General features: G+C 47.2%; 1 long non-coding RNA gene across 2 annotated transcripts in view; it reads right to left on the bottom strand.

The window, feature by feature from the left end:
- Positions 1-1416: 1416 nt before the first annotated feature.
- Positions 1417-16976, bottom strand: part of LOC106890975 — a 131845-nt gene continuing 116285 nt past the window's right edge. For both annotated transcript variants that reach the window (XR_001412603.1, XR_001412604.1), the window contains exons 4-5: positions 5795-5925; positions 1417-1470 (exon numbers count right to left, since the gene is read on the bottom strand). This is a non-coding gene — a long non-coding RNA (uncharacterized LOC106890975). The remainder of the gene's footprint in view (positions 1471-5794; positions 5926-16976) is intronic.

Raw genomic sequence — 16976 nt, 5'->3', positions numbered from 1 at the left:
CCCCCCCCCCCGGGCCTCACCGGTCCCGCGCTTGGAGGAAAACGGGAGTGGGGGGGGAAGGGAAAACGGTATTTGAGGCGTGAAGGTGTTTAATCGTTAATCTGGGCTGTGATGGCAGGTAATTAACCTGCTGCGATCCCACAGTACCACCTGAAACCACATGGATTTACCTCCAAATTTCCTATGGAGTTGCAATATTGCGTTATCCCACATATTTTCTCCACCCTTTCTCACCCTGATATGTTACTTCAACTTTTAACTCCTCCATCCTCCTTTTTTTTTTCTTTTCTTTCTTTTTTTCCCGGGATCAACACATAGATAAGATGGGCCTTTCCTTGGTGCCGCCCACCAGGTGCGTGTTCTGGAGGTCACCTGCGAGAATGGCCTGGCCTGAAATGGAGGAGCACTCGACCCACCTCAGCACGCTCCTCTTGGATCTCGAGAAGGCTGTAGTCCAGCCACCATTGTTTCCCACCCTCCTGGAGCCATTAAGCTCGCTGTCAGGGGTTTGGTTGTGATGTGGCACTCCTCTCCAAGTGATCCACGGCCACCAGCCCCTGAAGCAGCCACCAAAGAGACGTGCTTTTTTAGGCCATCGACCCTTTTTAGCCCATCCAGACCCTTCTAGAACCACGCTGGGTCCACACAGGCCAGAAACCCTCAAGGTCACACCACCATTAGCAGCAGCGACTGAGCAGGTCCTCCTTAGCTGTAAGCTTCTCAAAGCCTTGTGGGTTAGAAAGAGGATGGGTGTCGCGCAAGAGGCGTGGAGAGCTCGTGTGCCTGGAAGGCTGTGTGTGTTTAATTGGGAGTGTCTGGCTTGCTGAAGGCTCCACAATCATCCTGCACCATCAAAGGGAGCCGGGTGTCCCCACAGGGTTTGTCATGCTTAGAGAGAACCAGCACTCAGTGGCATTTGTGTGATGGGAAAGGGCTGATCAGCAAGAGGCGAAGAGGATAAATGGCATCTCTCTCTTCTCCTCAGTGTCTGGTCAGAGCTGGTCTTTTAAAGAGACCTGCTGATGGTGGGCGATAACAAAAGCAAACACAGACAGCAGTATCTGATACCCAGCTGAACATCATCTGCCCTGCAGGGCGGACAGTATCGGTTACAAGGTAAGGTGGTTGTGATTGCAATCAAGCCAATAAGTAGACGAGCACTGCTGGAGGAAAAAAACACCCATTTTTAGCTCCTAGACCTCCGTGTAGTGACCGCTGTGGCCAAATAGGCAGTTTCTCCTGCTGCTGGGCCACCGGGTCTGCACTGGCCACTGGGGAACTAGACCAACTCTCCTTCTATTTATGCAATGTATGGCCCAGGTGTGCTCCCCTAGAAAGGGCAGCAGGTTGGGAATTACATGTGGGTGCAATGGGGTGAATTACATGTGCACACCCGTGCAATGGAGTCTACTCACCGGGCAGGCTACCTTGTGGATGCGGTGCCCTGGGCCAGGGCTCAGCTCATCTGGTCTGCAGAGGAAAAGAGCACACAGGTTAGTGCAGGGCACACACACCAGCAGCGGTTGGTGCAGACCTCCCCTCCTCGCCGTACTGCCCAAGCCAAAATTAAACAGGCACGGGATATGGCCGCAGGTTCACGGTACCATTCCAATCAGGGAAGTTTTGAAAGGGAGTCCACTCTCCCACAGCATTATGTCCTAAGATCAGGGAGAATGAGTTTGGAGAAAGTGGCTAGAGAACATCTGAATAATCGTGTCACGATTAGACAGTAAATGGCCACCCAGAAACATACTCTTCCTCTGAGCATGTTCTCACTGTCACTACAGGCTCTAATGGTGCTGGTGGAAGCTGAGCTGCAGGAGCTCCTGGCTTCATCGGTGTTTGTTTAAGGATCACCAGGAAACTCTCTCCTCTTCCTGCAAGCTTCTGAATTTCTGTATAAATACACAGAGAAGTCCTGTTGGGTTGGCCGTGGCCAGCGATAGCAAATCCCCATGACTGCACAGGCTGGGGCGTGCAGGATCTGGAACGGAGAAAAGGCCCTCCATGAAGGTTGCACGCTGTTCCTGCAAGCTCTTCTACAGACCTGAAGCCTCAGGTCTGTACTCAGGACAGGCACGCTCAGGACACACGCTTTACTTGGCATTGGTCAATTATCCTCTCAGAATCAGCAGAACTCACAGGCAACAGGGTGCCAAATTTTATTCAAATTTATGTTTGTTTGGCTGCTCAGATATCAATCAGGCCGTCTCTAAGGCCACCACTATATGATCTGATTTTTTAAGGTGATAAGGGCCTGAGGCAACATTTGAAACTGCCAAGAACAAAATGTGCAAAGCTATCCATGTCCAGCAGATTAGCTGCAGGAGGAAGGACAGCACTGGGGAAAGGAACCTGGGAAGGAACAACCTGCAAGATGGAAGCTATTTAAGGTTTATCTCGCCGCCCTGAGGAGTTAGCACGTGAAGAGCACTCTGATTTTCTCCAGTGGGTTTGGGCATAGCCACCAGTGAGATCCCAGCTTCCTTTGGCTCTCCTGCCTTGCAGGACTGGAAGAAAGCCCCTAGGGCAAGGAGAGGTGTCTCGCTGCAGGACAAGAGGGTGGACAAGTACTTTTGATGTAGCGGTGAAAGAGAAGGGCCTGGCGCAGAGCAAAGCAAAGCGAGCGTTTGTCCAGCTTGGTGACTATTCTGCCCATGAGTGCCGTTTGTGGGGGAAAATGAGACCATCGGACGCAGGAACTTTGGGTGATGTGTGATGGAGAAACATCTCTGAAGACGAGTGCAGATGATGCTGCGACGTGCAGCAGAGGAAGGGGAGAGGCATGCCAGGGAGCGGGCGGGGGGGCTGGACTCTCACAGGCCGCAGGACCGAGTGTTAATTATAAGATGACAGAAGCGTGCGAAATGGCCTCAAGTAGTTACTATTCGTGGGCTGCCACCGCAAACAAATGGGGCTGGGCCTCCTGGAGCTGGCATGCCCAGGGGAGCTGGAAAAGGGCAGCTGCTGAAGAGCTTGGCCCCAAGCCGGCATCACACACAACAGGTGAGAGAGGGAGGAACAGAGCGGGCGGCGAGAGCTGCTGCGGCCCTGCAGGCTGCCGGCACTCGGGCATTTTACACCCCTCTGGGAGCGTGCAAAGCGCCTCGAAGGGGAGAGGGGTGATCCCCAGGAGCTGCCCTCAGTGTCCCCGCGAGGCAAGTGGCAGCCTGTGGTCCCCACGCCGGCTTCCTAGAGCCTACCTTTAGGGCTGTCCTCCAATGTTCTGCCTGGGGGATTCAGGAGAAGCGGAGCCCCCGCTCAGGGGCTGCTGCACATTACACTGTCCCAAGCAGGGTCTGTAGTCCCCTACAGCACGGTATGACAAAAGTAGCTTTCAAGTTTTCCTCCTCCCCTCCTTGTCCCCCCACCTCCCCCTTCCAAGATGTAGGGATTAGGCTTATAGACATAGGTGGTTGATCCTCTGAGCACAATGGCTGCATTCAAACAGGTTAATTGCATATAGCTATGCAAATTGAGGTAAATAAGTTAAAGAAATCATCAACTTGTAGGTACTCAGAAGGTAAATACATATAGGAATAACCTCCCCCCCAAATCCAGCCATAAGGCCAGTATTCTTTTCTTTAATATCAGTTTGATAGTTGTGTAATATAACTTGTGGAGGTGCCTGCACAGCTCAGCTTTGGCAAAACAACGTGCAAAACAACAGCTGTTTAGATAGATAAGTGACTGTAAACAACATTTGTGGATGGAAAACCCAAAAGCGTCTGAGAGGGCATTTGCCCCAAAGTGGTCTTGCTGGAGAGGGAAACAACCATCAGTTCTCAACTGATCACGCTAAGGAGGATGGCAGGCATCAGCTGGATTAAACAGCAACAGGGAACCACAAAGACAATTTTGAAACAAAGAACAGTTTGGTCTGAAAAGCTGCATAAAGAAGCGTAACAATCTGTAACAGAGCAGGGAGGGGCCTCAGCCTGGGCCCAGAGCAGCAGTCAAAACCCAGCCTGGCACACCACAACCTCTGCCAAGACCAGACGCAGCAGCTTCCCCATCCATGAGGCGCCGTCAGCGGCTGGCACCCAGCGCGTGGCCTGACCCTGTGGGGTGCAGCACGTAGGGACCCACGCTTTGGGTGGGTGCAGGTGACCTGCTGGGGTGCATTCCCACCACAGGGTGCCTTTGCTGATGATAGGGAGCAGCGTGGTCACCCCTAGAGCTAGAGTGGCCACAACCCCAGTGGGAGCAGGGTGTAAACAGGGGGGACCCCCGCCCCCTGAAGTGACCCCCTTGCCAGTGAGAAAGGGGTGAGTGCCTCCGTACGTGGGGTGAGAACTGATGGGCATTAATCACAGAAGTGTGTTTCGGAACTTGCAGGAATTTATTAGTCTTTCCTAAGTGTCTAACGTTGTGGTTGAACTGCTGTATTGCTGACATAGATCCTGAATGTATAGTTCACTGCTTGTCAGTTAATTACATGTCCTTAATAAATCAATAAAGCATTTCAATCCTGATTTGGTTTAACCTACGTGAGCTGAGCCGTTTTTCCCTGCAACAACGACCAATGGATATAAGGTTTTGACCAGTTCTGGCAGAAGGCCTACATGCTCAGTGATTGAGGAAAGAATCGCTTCATGTTGAACTGGAGACTAGGTGCAGGACAAGGGATCATTTCTGGGGTGGACTGGCTGGCAAGTGGAGACAGAAAAGGGGGATGTGATAGAGACACCATGCTGTGTGCCTGATGTTTGATAACTGGGATAAATACTTCTGGTGGACGGTAGAAAGTTCCTCTGGCTAAGCACAGCCACCAGAAGTTAAACTTGCCAGCTGTTTCTGATGTCCATCACCACTGTTCTGATGGAGGCAGAGGCAACTTGTGAAGGCAGCAGAAGTCAAACCATATTGTCAGAATTTCTCTTTTTGGCTGATGCAGGAAGAATGACTCTCATCTACTCACTGAAAATAATATGAAAATACTTTCTTGCACAAAATCCACCCTGTTTTCCTTGGCACATGTGGAAGTGACCGCCACACAGGGAAGAAGCATTACCCAGGAACTAGCGATGAAGCTGGCAAGAAGAACACACGTTTTGTGACAACGGGCACCTGGAGCCCTTACTGGAGTGGCAGCCAGCTTCCTGGTACACAGCCACCGAGCTCAGGCAGCTACATGAGCTCCTGATGCAGCAGCTGCAAGTCTGGGGGACTGATTTGGCTTCACCCCTGCTGGTCCAAACAAAATGGTCCCCAGTCAGCTCCTGCTGGATATAGCAGCATTATGCACCATTAAAACATTAGTTTTCTATCTTGACAACAAGATCACAAGGCTTCACCCTCCACTCGCTCCCAACTATGGTTCCTAAGGGGATTCTGATGGCAGGTTGTATTTGGGCACTAGCCTGCTCAGCTGCCCTGGTTAGAGCTCTGCCATCTCCAGGGCCAGCCAGTCCGGGACATCCAGCACGAAATCAAGAACGAGAACTAAATAAACTCCAAAACTATTTTGAGGCCTGCTCTAATAGAGTTTAAAAAGAAAAACAAAATCAGAGTGGAAAAACATTTCTATCTTTAGCCATCAGGAGCAAGGCTTATCTAAGCAGCACCACACAGGAGCTGGCAATGGGAATCCTAAGTTAGGGTTCGACTTGTTCCTAAACATCTTCTTTTAATTGTTCAGTCAGGGCCATAGTGGGATGCTACATGATTTACCGTGCCTGCCAGAGGCCTTTCTTCTTCACCTCATGGGAGGTCCTTTCCCCAAAAACAACTCACAGATGCCTGTGATAATTTTAAAGATAACTCCAGCATTGTCCACACTACAAGTTCTTACCAATTTAAGGTAGATGACTCTGTAAACTGGGAAGCCTGCTGTCCAGTCTGGGCTTCTTGGAGGTCTTTGCTTTGATTTGGATTGTTTAGTTCCACCGCAAAATCCTTTGATGACCAACACTGCACCCTCACCTGCAACACAGTAACACAATACATGTTAAAATCAAACACATTTTGACTGGAAAATCTCTCTCCAGTCCTCAACAACCAGTTAATGTGACAAAAGACATCAGGCAGCCGTGATGGGAACTGTCTGTCTTCATTCTCCTGATGTAAATTCAGTGCTGTGGTAACCATGCTGGAGGCTGAAATTCCCTTTTCTCTTTTAACCAGTCCTGTGCGGACCGCAGCATGTCACAGAGCCTGAGAGGCATTTGCATACAGGCCAAAGGAGGCAGACATATCTAAAGAGAGTTTGAAAAGCACTGAAGTCTTTCTCATTATAACCAGTAGGAGTTAAGGACCTGACCTGTGTGGATGATTTGAAAAGCTGGATAGGCCTCAGTTTGTATTTTTAGATGCTTGTGTACCTTGGGAAATCTGCTTTGACTTTCCACAGTTCAGCCTTTCTGCTCAGATAGCCAGGATACATTTGACATGGACATTTGCACCAGACCTACATCAAAGCGGATCCATTCTGTAAAGGCATGATGGGAGCTGAGCATTCATATCACTGGTGTCTGCAGATCCATCAGGTGTTTCTCAGAAACTGTTGCTTCTGGCTGAATAAGACACCACAAGTTACGGGCGGGGGGAAGGGAACACCATAGGCAAACCACACCATCACATCTGGTCTGATGATGGGACAGGTAGAGGAAGACAGCGCATGGGTGATGCTGCTATTATTTACATAAGGCGATACCTTTGTTTTTCATTTATCAGCTGAGTAACACAAACTCTTGGAGGATATAATCATGACAAGACCCCCTCAAGTCAGCTAGAGTTTTGAGTTGCACTTTTTTTTTTTCTCATGGGAAACGTCCCCAAAATACCAACATGCAAATCTGTCCTTCTGCGTGTTAAAAGTATTCCCCAGGCAACCAGGATCGGGAACTGAACAAAAATTCCCTTTTCTCCCCAACCATATCTCCTTTTGAAAAACTGGTCGCTACTTGGTAATCAAAGATTAGCTACGATCACCCGATGTTCAAAGAAATTCCCAAATGGACACTCAATACCAAAATGACCTTAGCCTTAGTTTTATTAAAAGCTGGTTTTGTCAATTGTAAGAACGTAAGACTGGCTACACCTGGAACGCACCAAAGGTCCATTTAATCCAGTATGTCTTCTCCAGTTCTGGTCAGTAGCAAATATTTGGAAAGAGAGCCTAAGAACAGGGCAAGTACAGAGTGACCAATGTGACCTCCCAGGTGCCAGCAGCCTGCCACCTTGGGATTTCCCAAGCCAGGGAGTACACTGACAACTAAGTAAACTGGGTGTAGTCCCAAACCTAATCTGCGGCTCACTTTGGAGAAGCAGTTCCTATCTGGCACGTTACACCTCACCCTCCAGTTTGGTGGCGTGACTGCAGCCTCCGCAAGTTCACCTGAGTGAGCTTTAGAGGCCACGAACTGCACAGAGGTGAGGACAGTCTCAGTGCCAAACACGTGAACAGCAAGTAGCCTGCACTAGGCTTTGCACTGATACTTTTCATCATGGTTCAGCAAGAGGGTTTAAAGCTGTTTCTGGTCTTGCCATGTAAGTCACCATCAGCCTCTGGGGGCCCACAGATCAGCCTTCCCGTGGGGCGTCCAGTAACGAGCGGACCATAGACTTCACTGGAGGCATGCTAGCATGTCTGATGAGTGAGGTACCTAGCTATGTGTTCATCTTACCATCACGGTGGTATTTGAGCAGTTACCCACACATCAGCACCTCCAAACAACATAGTAGTCTATAACACATGAGTATACAAAGAGCTCTGAATCTTCAGCTCTGAGCTCCTTCTTTAGATGCAGCCTGCTACCTCATGGGAATTGCCTCTCATTTTTCCATCTAGATGACCGACTGAGGTGGCCTGCATGTCACCTGTGGTGACCCACTGACTCATAGTCCTTCCTTGCTGCACTGTGAGAAAAAGCTTGCCACATGGAAAGACATGCTCTGCTAGACACATATTAATTTGTAAGTGCTAATTAATAGAATAATGGGTTGGTTAGGAAAGCCCCTGGTCTATATTGTATTCAAAATGCCCTCTGGAAAGAGGCTGGTGCGATTAGTAAGATGGCTGCTCTGTTAGATCTGATACCTTTGTAAGAGAATCTCTCCCAGCATTACTGATGAGACAGAATTTAACAATGAAGATGTATATTTTATTCTCCAGAAGAACACTTTTGAGCTGGCAAACGTTTGGTCATTGGGATGGTGATCAGTGTGCTTTATTCCTGTGACAAGCAGTGGGATGAATATCCTGTTATAAATGGCAAGCAAATAGTTTACTCGAAGGACTTTAAATGTCATCAGTCTCTTAGAAAATGCATGTCAGTAGGTCCCATGACTCTGAAAGCAGCGTGGCTGTTTAATATAACTTTTGCCACCACCTAGGCCCACCGGGTGCCTACGTCCGAGAAGAGCTATCTTTACACTGACAGCCTTCTTCCAGGTCAGGGAGGCTCTGGCCCGCCTCTGAACTGAAATTCTGAAGTACTGGACAGATACTGCTGTTTCAGTTCCTCCACGCTTATCTCAGGGATAAGGTTTCCAGGAATCTGCTGCCATTGAGTTCCTACAAGGAAATGGCACAGGGAAGTCACCCCCATCAGGTGCTCACAAACAGGCCAGCAAATCCCTCTCTCCCCTCTCGGCTTCAAAGCACATTAAAGATATAACATTGTCACGGCCCCATTTCTGGCAGGTAGGTACGTGTGGTACCTGGGAAGCTGGTGGCAGAAGACAGAGCGGAACCAGTGTTTTGCCACCTTGGATACGGCTTCATGCAGGTCATGGTGCTAGCTAGCAGGCACTCAGGGAGAGGGGTGCAGCTGGAAGCCTCACCACGGCAGCTGCCCAAAGCCAGTGTCTGCTGGACTCATGAGAGAGAGCTGTGCACATCTTTCCTCATGCCTCCCACAGAGCAAAGTGCTTTCTAGGTATTAATGAAACGAGTCCAGCAGCATCGCTTTTCTACGGTAGGAAGGTCCCCTTCTCGCCAGTGGGAGAAACTGTGGGTCTGCCTACATGGACGTGCTCTGGAAACCTGATTTGAATTAAGTTTGCAAGCTAATAAAACTTTTAAAAACTTAATTAAATCACACTAAAGCCCCATGCGGGCATTTTAACTTAAAGGTATGTTTATTCTCAGCAGTATACTTCACCTCCAAAGCAAATTGAAGAACACTTAATTTAGCCCACCCTAATTCTTACTAAAGGTGTCCACTTTGATGCAGTTGATTTACCTATTTGAAATTCATGCCTTTAGTTCAATTAGATGACTTTACTCATTAATTTTCCTTTGTAAAGAAGCCCTTCAAGAGAGAGAAGGGACTTGTTAGGATTACCCAAAGGAAGTGCCAACAGCCAAAGAGGGGGAACCCAGGCATACACAAGTATTCAGGGAAGCAGCTTTTCTCTCCACTACCTTTCTGTCACTGATGGAAATGTTTTCTGTTGGATCGAGAACAATTGCACTCTTCCTCTACCCCCATCACATCAGGCTTTGCAACAGACCTAAACAGCAGAAGCAAGACAAGAAGAGAGAGCTAGCAGGTGTCTTGTCTGCCTGCAAGCAACACTGCCTAGAAAATTCATGAAAATGCCACAACCCTTCGAGACTGCAAAGTCTGGGGATCATTTATTCTGCCCTTCCGGCACAACACAGACAGGATAATTTCATTCCATTACTTCTTCATTCAGCCTGATAGCTTATCTTTGACTGAAGCATAAAGTCAGGTATTTGCTGCAGTCAAATTGTTCCAGAAATTTTTTTGGATGTGTGTTTTCCATTAAAACCGATTTTCCTTTTAGTAAACTGCTTTTTTATAATCTTTTCCCCTCTGACAGATATGCCTTTCTGTGCAAATTTATAGTCATTGCTTTCTTGGGGATGCAGCTTTGGTCTACATCAGCTCATTAAAAAAAGAAAAAAGAGAAGAAACCCCCATTCCTTTCCAGGGGTCTGAAATTATTAAGCAGCATGAATGCAAATTTCTCCTAACCCCAAATACACCTCTTATTGTCACTGCTATATCTAGGTTCTTGAGGACGTGCAGTGGCTCTGTTTGTCTACTCTACCATGTCAGCAATGAAGCTGGAGCAGGAACACCAAAGCCTGCGAGCTTTACCGAGTGGTCCCAGCCTCAGGCACTCCACAGGAGCCAAAAGGAGAACCTGCTGGGCAGCTTCAAGGCAGTTACACGAGCCATGAATTTAGCCTCTTCTCTTCCCCCACCCCAACGGCAGTGTGAGATTGGGCAGGGCAGAGAGATTCAAATACACATTGGGATAAAGCATAAAAACGAGCAAGACAGAAAAATGGAGAATAGCCGCTATAGGGCAGATCATTCCCTAACAAATATTTGAGTCTTACTGGACTAGACTTACCATCCTGCACTGTCATAGCATTCTGGAATCATCAGTAACACTCAGAATATATATGGTTTCCAGTGCTGCATCTTAACACGACACTAAGGACAAGAAGCACTATTTCTTACCTTTTCCTGAGGCAGAAATGGAGAGAGGTGGAAAAGTCATTTGACCTTGGTCACACTAGACAGATGTTTACTAGAGAACTGTGTGCAACACCCAGAAGTCAAATGACAGTCATAGCAAGGTTGGCACCCTGATCCATAGATCCAAAGCTCATGGGCTCCACAGCAGAGCTGGGCACAGTCATTACGTAGAGATCTTGTGGACATGATCTCCTCTAGCAACATCCATAGATATCCACCCGTCCCACTCTCTCTATACCAAGATCCCTTGGGCCCAGACCTTTCCTCAGGCTGCCAGTTCTCTATCTGGAAAACTACAGCTCTCTGACAAGCCCTGTAGAGACAATGTTGGAGTCATCATTAACCTGTCAGAGACTTATGCCCAGACCTTTATTATACCCTTACATGAAGCTGAATAAAACAGCATATTCAACTGAGCCTATGACAAATGCATTACGTTTGCCTAATTTTCTCATTTGCCACAGGAGAGAGTTAGAATTATTCTTTCTGAGCAAATGAGTTTCAGCTTTTCTCATTAGCTTTTCATAATCTTTAGTGCACAGACTGGGGGGAAAGGGCTTTCAGCAATTTTGGCTCAAATTAAAATGACTCAAGGTTAAAACTGAGAGCAGGAGGGAAGGCGCCACCGTTCCAGAGTTCCCAGCCTCCTTCTACTAATTTTGACTGCATGAGGAGTTTGAAAATGGCAAAAAATGACAGAGCCAGACAAATCCTTACCCAGGTAGTGGAATGGGCTGTTCAGGTCAGACACTGTGACTCACAGAGGCTGATCTAATGTAAATAACCAACTTAAGAATGAAGAGCTTATCTGTACTGAACTGTCACTTTTAGCCTTGGTTAAGTCAATTTAGAATTCTCTGGTGAGTTAACTTTATGGTGACACTAGACCTGTGAAATCTGCTCTAAGGCAGATAAAGGTGCATCCTGCATATAAGTTTCTATCTGTCATCTGTCCTAAAAGACCATCCACTCTCGTCCAAACCACTGCATCTTCCACTGCACTGTGCCCTGTATGTGGGAATTGAAAAAAGCAGAGGTGAACAAATACTGAGCACACATCTGCAGTATCCTGCTGATTAAAAATCCTAAATTAGAGGCAGGCCAAGAGCCCCTTGTGTGTTCTCCTCAAGCCTAGACTTTGCAACAGACACATACCACTCTTAGGAGTTGCACCAAGGTCATCAGACTACTACTTAGATTGAGTAGCTACCAGCACCATACAGCCTGAGTCACCACCAAGCTGGACTGTATACCCTATCATCTGTCCATTGCATGATCTACTCAAGATAGGGCTTGTCTGTACAGCAGTGGAAGCCACAACTAATAGCACTAAAGGAAAGCATCCCTCAAAAGAAAATTAGTTATGCAAACACAATTTTATTTTTTTTGTCCTCACAAAATGGTGTCAATACCAGGGCTTTCACAAGCTCTTTTTTTTATTTTTGCACTCCTATCCAGCCCAGCTTCATGAGGGAAATGGTGAAATATAGGCTAAATGCTCTGAGCCAGCTAATCCTTTATTATTTATGTGAGAGCAATCAAACATATACAATTGATGACAGGTAGCAAATGTTGCAGCATACAATAGCCCGCGGCTAAAGGAAGCAGACCATACTTCATTTTGTGCTGTTTTGAGGGAAGTGGGAGGGAGGAGTGTTTGTTTCCTCACAACCCAGAGCATGGGCAGGGCTTCAGGAACTTGAAGTGGAGGTCACCCTTGCCCACTTCCACACAGCGTCGCCTGCCTTGCCCTAGTCTGCAGCTGTGGGACACCGGCCCAGAGGACATTGGTCGTGACTGAGGCACACACACGAGATGCACGAAGAGTGGGAGAGCGGTGGGGGAAGGAGAGGTCCTCAGACTGCTGTTTGCCCCACCACATGTGAAGGAAAAAATGAGACTTAAGGAAGATGATGCCACTTGTGGTGTATCTCCTATGGCAGATGAGCTGCAATTCTTTGTCTGTGTGGTTAGAAAGCGGGGGTGGTGTTTTTAAAGATATTTTCTATACTGGAGCTAAGAATGGCAGGTTTCACAATGAAGCTGTTGTTCAATTAAACGTGAATCAGTGTGTTTGCAGACCTGACAGAGACAGGGAAGTAACAAAACAAAGACACAAAGAATTATCAGTATTTCTTACCATTTCTTAATGGTATTTCTAATCTATGCCTTTGACCCTTTGGTAATTCTACTTTGTTCTCTGCTGCTATAACATTCAGAAAGTAACTGAAAATTTTATGCCAGTTGTTAGCTTATCATGTTTGCTTTATGACAGCCCAATACAAAGGCCAATATATCATAAAATAAAAGTCTAACTCCATATTTAGACTCCTGAGTAAATGGCTTGAATTTCAAATGAACAGACCTCAATCTCTCTCACTGCTTTTAATAGAAAGTAAAGGGTTCCTGAGAAATCAATTCTTTTATCAGACTGTGACATACCGTCTTGGGGACATAAATATTTATGCAAATCATAGGCACAGCCCTTCAGTAAACATCGCGTCATTAGTAGTTATTGGGCAGGGAGACTCCTTAGTATAGGAAGGGACTTCATGAGGATATTTGTGCTTTTTCTTTCAAATGACTTGAGGGACAGCTTTGCATCCCATCAGGCTGGTTGACTCCCAAGGGCTGGATCACCGAAGACTTCTGTTGGCCTACGTACTGTTACTGGTCAGGGCAGAAAAGGAGTGAGTTGCCTCACTTGTGTCACTCTTGCAGCAAACTATTTTCTGCCCGAGCACAGCCTTGACAACACACCATCTCCACAGCAGAAACACCTCCCGGGTAAAACTCACTGGTGCTGGAAAAGCATTTGTAAAAAAGCCATGGCTGAAAGACATGTTCGTTTGACTACATCTGCTCACTGAGCCAGTGTGGTCACAGGAATGTCTCCGTGCTTTACATTGGCAAAGCTTTCACTTCCACAAAGAGAGAAGAATTAAATCAATGGCAGACCTATTCAGGCTATTGTAATGGAATTTAAATTTAGGAGTTACATTGATATGGACTTGGATAAGTGAAAATTGTAATGGAATTTAAATTTAGGAGTTACATACATACATACATACATACATACAACCTCCCCTTGACACATAACCACAACAGTTGCGCAGTCATGCAACTATAGATCAGGCACTAGCCTGAAAAGTTTCTTGGTGACTGAAGAAGGACTTCCACGCAGTTTGGTAGATGGCAGGATTATGCAGAAGAAATGGCATAAAATGAAGTTACGAGGTGGCAGATTCAAAGCTAACAAAAGGAAATGCTTCATCAAATGCATAGTTAAATTCTGCAGCTTGCTGCCAACCGTCCTTTGGAAGCCAAAAATAGATTTCGAAAAATGATTTGACAAAGTCGCGGACAGATCTATTAAGCATTATAAACCAGCAAGATTTTAGGAAGCTTTCAGGAACCCACAGCCTGGCAAGTACACCAGAGGATGGTATACCATTACATACTTGCCTTTCTCATACGGTTTTCTCTAAACATCTGCTACCAGCCACCAATGAAGACAGGATACTAGACTAGATGGACGTTTAGAGTAATCCAATATGACCATTTTTCATTTAAAACCCTCTATGTTCGTGTTAATTAACCTTAATGATGAGGGCTATTAACTGCAGTGGTTCACCAACTGCTTCATAAGCAGCTGCGCCACCCCTGCAGCCCAGGCAACCTCTTCAAGAGACAAGCTCTAAATCGATGGGGAGATAGTCATGCCATGTTTTCCCTGGGTTAATTTATCCAGCTGTTGCCTACAGGAAGGTAGAACTTCTCACACACTTAGTTCACCTGGTGCAGCCATGCCCTAAGGGGTTCACCCAGCTCAGAGGCAAAGGACTGTGGCAGGCAAAGATACTTATTCCAGGTCTCCCAAGCGCTTCGCCGGTGCCCAAATGCCTGATCTGTTGTGCTTCTCAACTCAGGAAACAAGTGCAGGACAGGGAGGAGGTGGTGAAATAGTCAAGAAATGATAGGCTGAGGGAGCTGGGATTGTTCAGCCTGGAGAAGAGAAGGCTCCGGGGAGACCTTATAGCGGCCTTTCAATATCTGAAGGGTGCCTATAGAAGAGCTGGGGAGGGACTCTTTGTCAGGAAGGGTAATGATAGGACAAGGGGAAACGGTTTTAAATTGGAAGAAAAAAGATTCAGATTAGATCTCAGGAAGAAATTTTTTACTATGAGGGTGGTGAGACACTGGAACAGGTTGCCCAGGGAAGTTGTGGATGCCCCATCCCTGGAAGTGTTCAAGGCCAGGCTGGATGTGGCCTTGAGCAACCTGCTCTAGTGGGAGGTGCCCCTGCCCATGGCAGGGGGGTTGGAACTAGATGATCTTTGAGGTCCCTTCCAACCCTAACCATTCTATGATTCTATGAAATAATAATTATGCAATTGGCTAAAAGCATATTGCAGTCTGTGATAGATCGGCCCATCACCCCCCACTGAAGTTCACAGTGCACACCTCACTTGGGCAGCCTTCTTCATTGGTGTAAGCAGTCCTCCCTGCACAGAAAACTGAACACAGGCTGGGAATCCTGCTGCAGTAGTGGTTATTACTGCTGGTATATGCAAGGTCAAACGCTGTTTTAGCAAGGAATTTGTCCCCTGAGTTGTAACATGGGTTGGACTTGCGTACACAGGTGAGGCAAAAACATGCAGCAGCATGGTTAGCAGAGAACTGCGCTGTAACACAAGCCCTTGGCATAGAGACCTGCGTGACTGCCATGCCAGGCGTGATAGACAGGGGAAAGGAGTTCCTCATGCTTTATGCTCCCAAACATGACAGATCCCAAACCGTTGTGACTCCTCAGTGTTTTGCCTGAACCACTGCGCCCTCTTACTGTCTGCTACCATGACAGATCCCAAACCGTTGTGACTCCTCAGTGTTTTGCCTGAACCACTGCGCCCCTCTTACTGTCTGCTACCAGCCATAGTCCTGTCTCCATGGGCAGGAAACCCCTGAGGTACTCCCCGAGGAACCTCCCCAATGGCAAACCCAGGTATAATTTCTGTTGCTGCCCCAGGATTTCTCATCATTGCTTGGGAAACTGAAAAGGTGACATCTCTGTGCCTCCGCTTCTCTTCTTCTGTAAAGCAGGGCCTACGGCAGTTTTTAACCCCTAAGGGACACGAGAGGAATGCAAGGATGCAAGAGAAGCTTTGAGGTGCTCAGATGTAGCGATATCAGAGACCACCACAGCCCAGGAGACAGGCAAGCCCTGTGGATGGTGCCTGGCAGACAGAACCTGGATGAGCTTCTTCCCTGACATACAAGGCAGGTGGCCACAACTGAAGCTCACCCTGCCTATAGAAGACCTCCTGCATAAATTGAAGTAAATCCAGACTTCGTTTCTCTGGCCTGCTCAAGCTTTGTCTTAGGAGGCCAGCAGAACAGATGGCTGACCTGTGGAGCCTTGGGTCAACTAATCAGGACCTCAACCTCAACTAGAAGGGGACACTGTGCCTTTCATCAAGAAAACTCTCTGCACCAGCACCTTGTTCTGGCATAGCTGCAGAGCCCAAATACCAAAATCTCCCAGCTCCACGCCATTGCTGAGAAGAATCACAGTTTCTTAAGACTTCCTTGAATAACCGTACAACTGCATGTTCCAGAACAGCTTGTTCTGCCTCAAGCCATGTGGTTATTTCATCTATGTGGTGGGCTTTGGGGGAACTACTTTATCACCAGCTGCAGTGGGCTGAACTGTTTCCTGTCGTTGATTAAGGAAATAAAGGTCATCAAGCACAGATTTTCCTGACGTCCTTGTGTGAAGTTCTTCCCCTCTGCATGCTCTCCGATGATTGTGTTGCTTTGCCAAGCCTTGTTAAAGCTTCTCCATTGTTCTTTGTGTGCTGTCAATCAGCCACCATTGCCGGTACACACTGGCAAGCTTTGCAAAGACGAATATGCAATTGAGATCCTTAATTAACGCCACGTAACATTCAGATATATTCACTGGGGAAGGGACATGTGAAAGAAATCAAGCAAGAAACCTAGCAGAATGGGGGGAGGGGGGTGGACCCCTTCCAAGGATTTTATCTGCAGAAAGATCTAATTAAGCTAGAATAATATGCAAGCTCGCTTAAAAAGAAAATGAACATCAAGAGAAGCTGAAGCTAACAACCAGCTGTCTCCTCTTTGAGAGTTAAACGCATTAGCTCCAGAGGCAGAAAAGAAAGAGAAAAATAGGCTTAGGATTTGTGTATCTTAAAACAAGTGAAATCTACACCCACTGGTGTAACAGTGCAAATCTTCCACTTCATTTGCATCTCAGGGGCATGTCTGTTCACTAAAGGGAAATTTGCCAGTTAAAAACATAGGCTTTGCTGCCTGTTGTTGACAAGCCTAGTCCTCCCCTTCCGCTTTCTCCCCAGCCTAGCCCTGCTCAGGCTTCCTACCTCAGTTTTGCTGCTGGGGCGTGTGTCTGAGAGGCAGCACTGAAGGCAGGGTGACCAACAGGTGGGCTGGATTTGGGATTGAGGGAAGATGATGCCATATTGTTCACAGAGACCT

Source organism: Calidris pugnax, unplaced genomic scaffold (genome assembly GCF_001431845.1).
Source record: "Calidris pugnax isolate Ruff unplaced genomic scaffold, ASM143184v1 scaffold95, whole genome shotgun sequence".
Lineage (NCBI taxonomy): Eukaryota > Metazoa > Chordata > Aves > Charadriiformes > Scolopacidae > Calidris > Calidris pugnax.
This window is presented reverse-complemented; position numbering and strand designations above follow the sequence as displayed.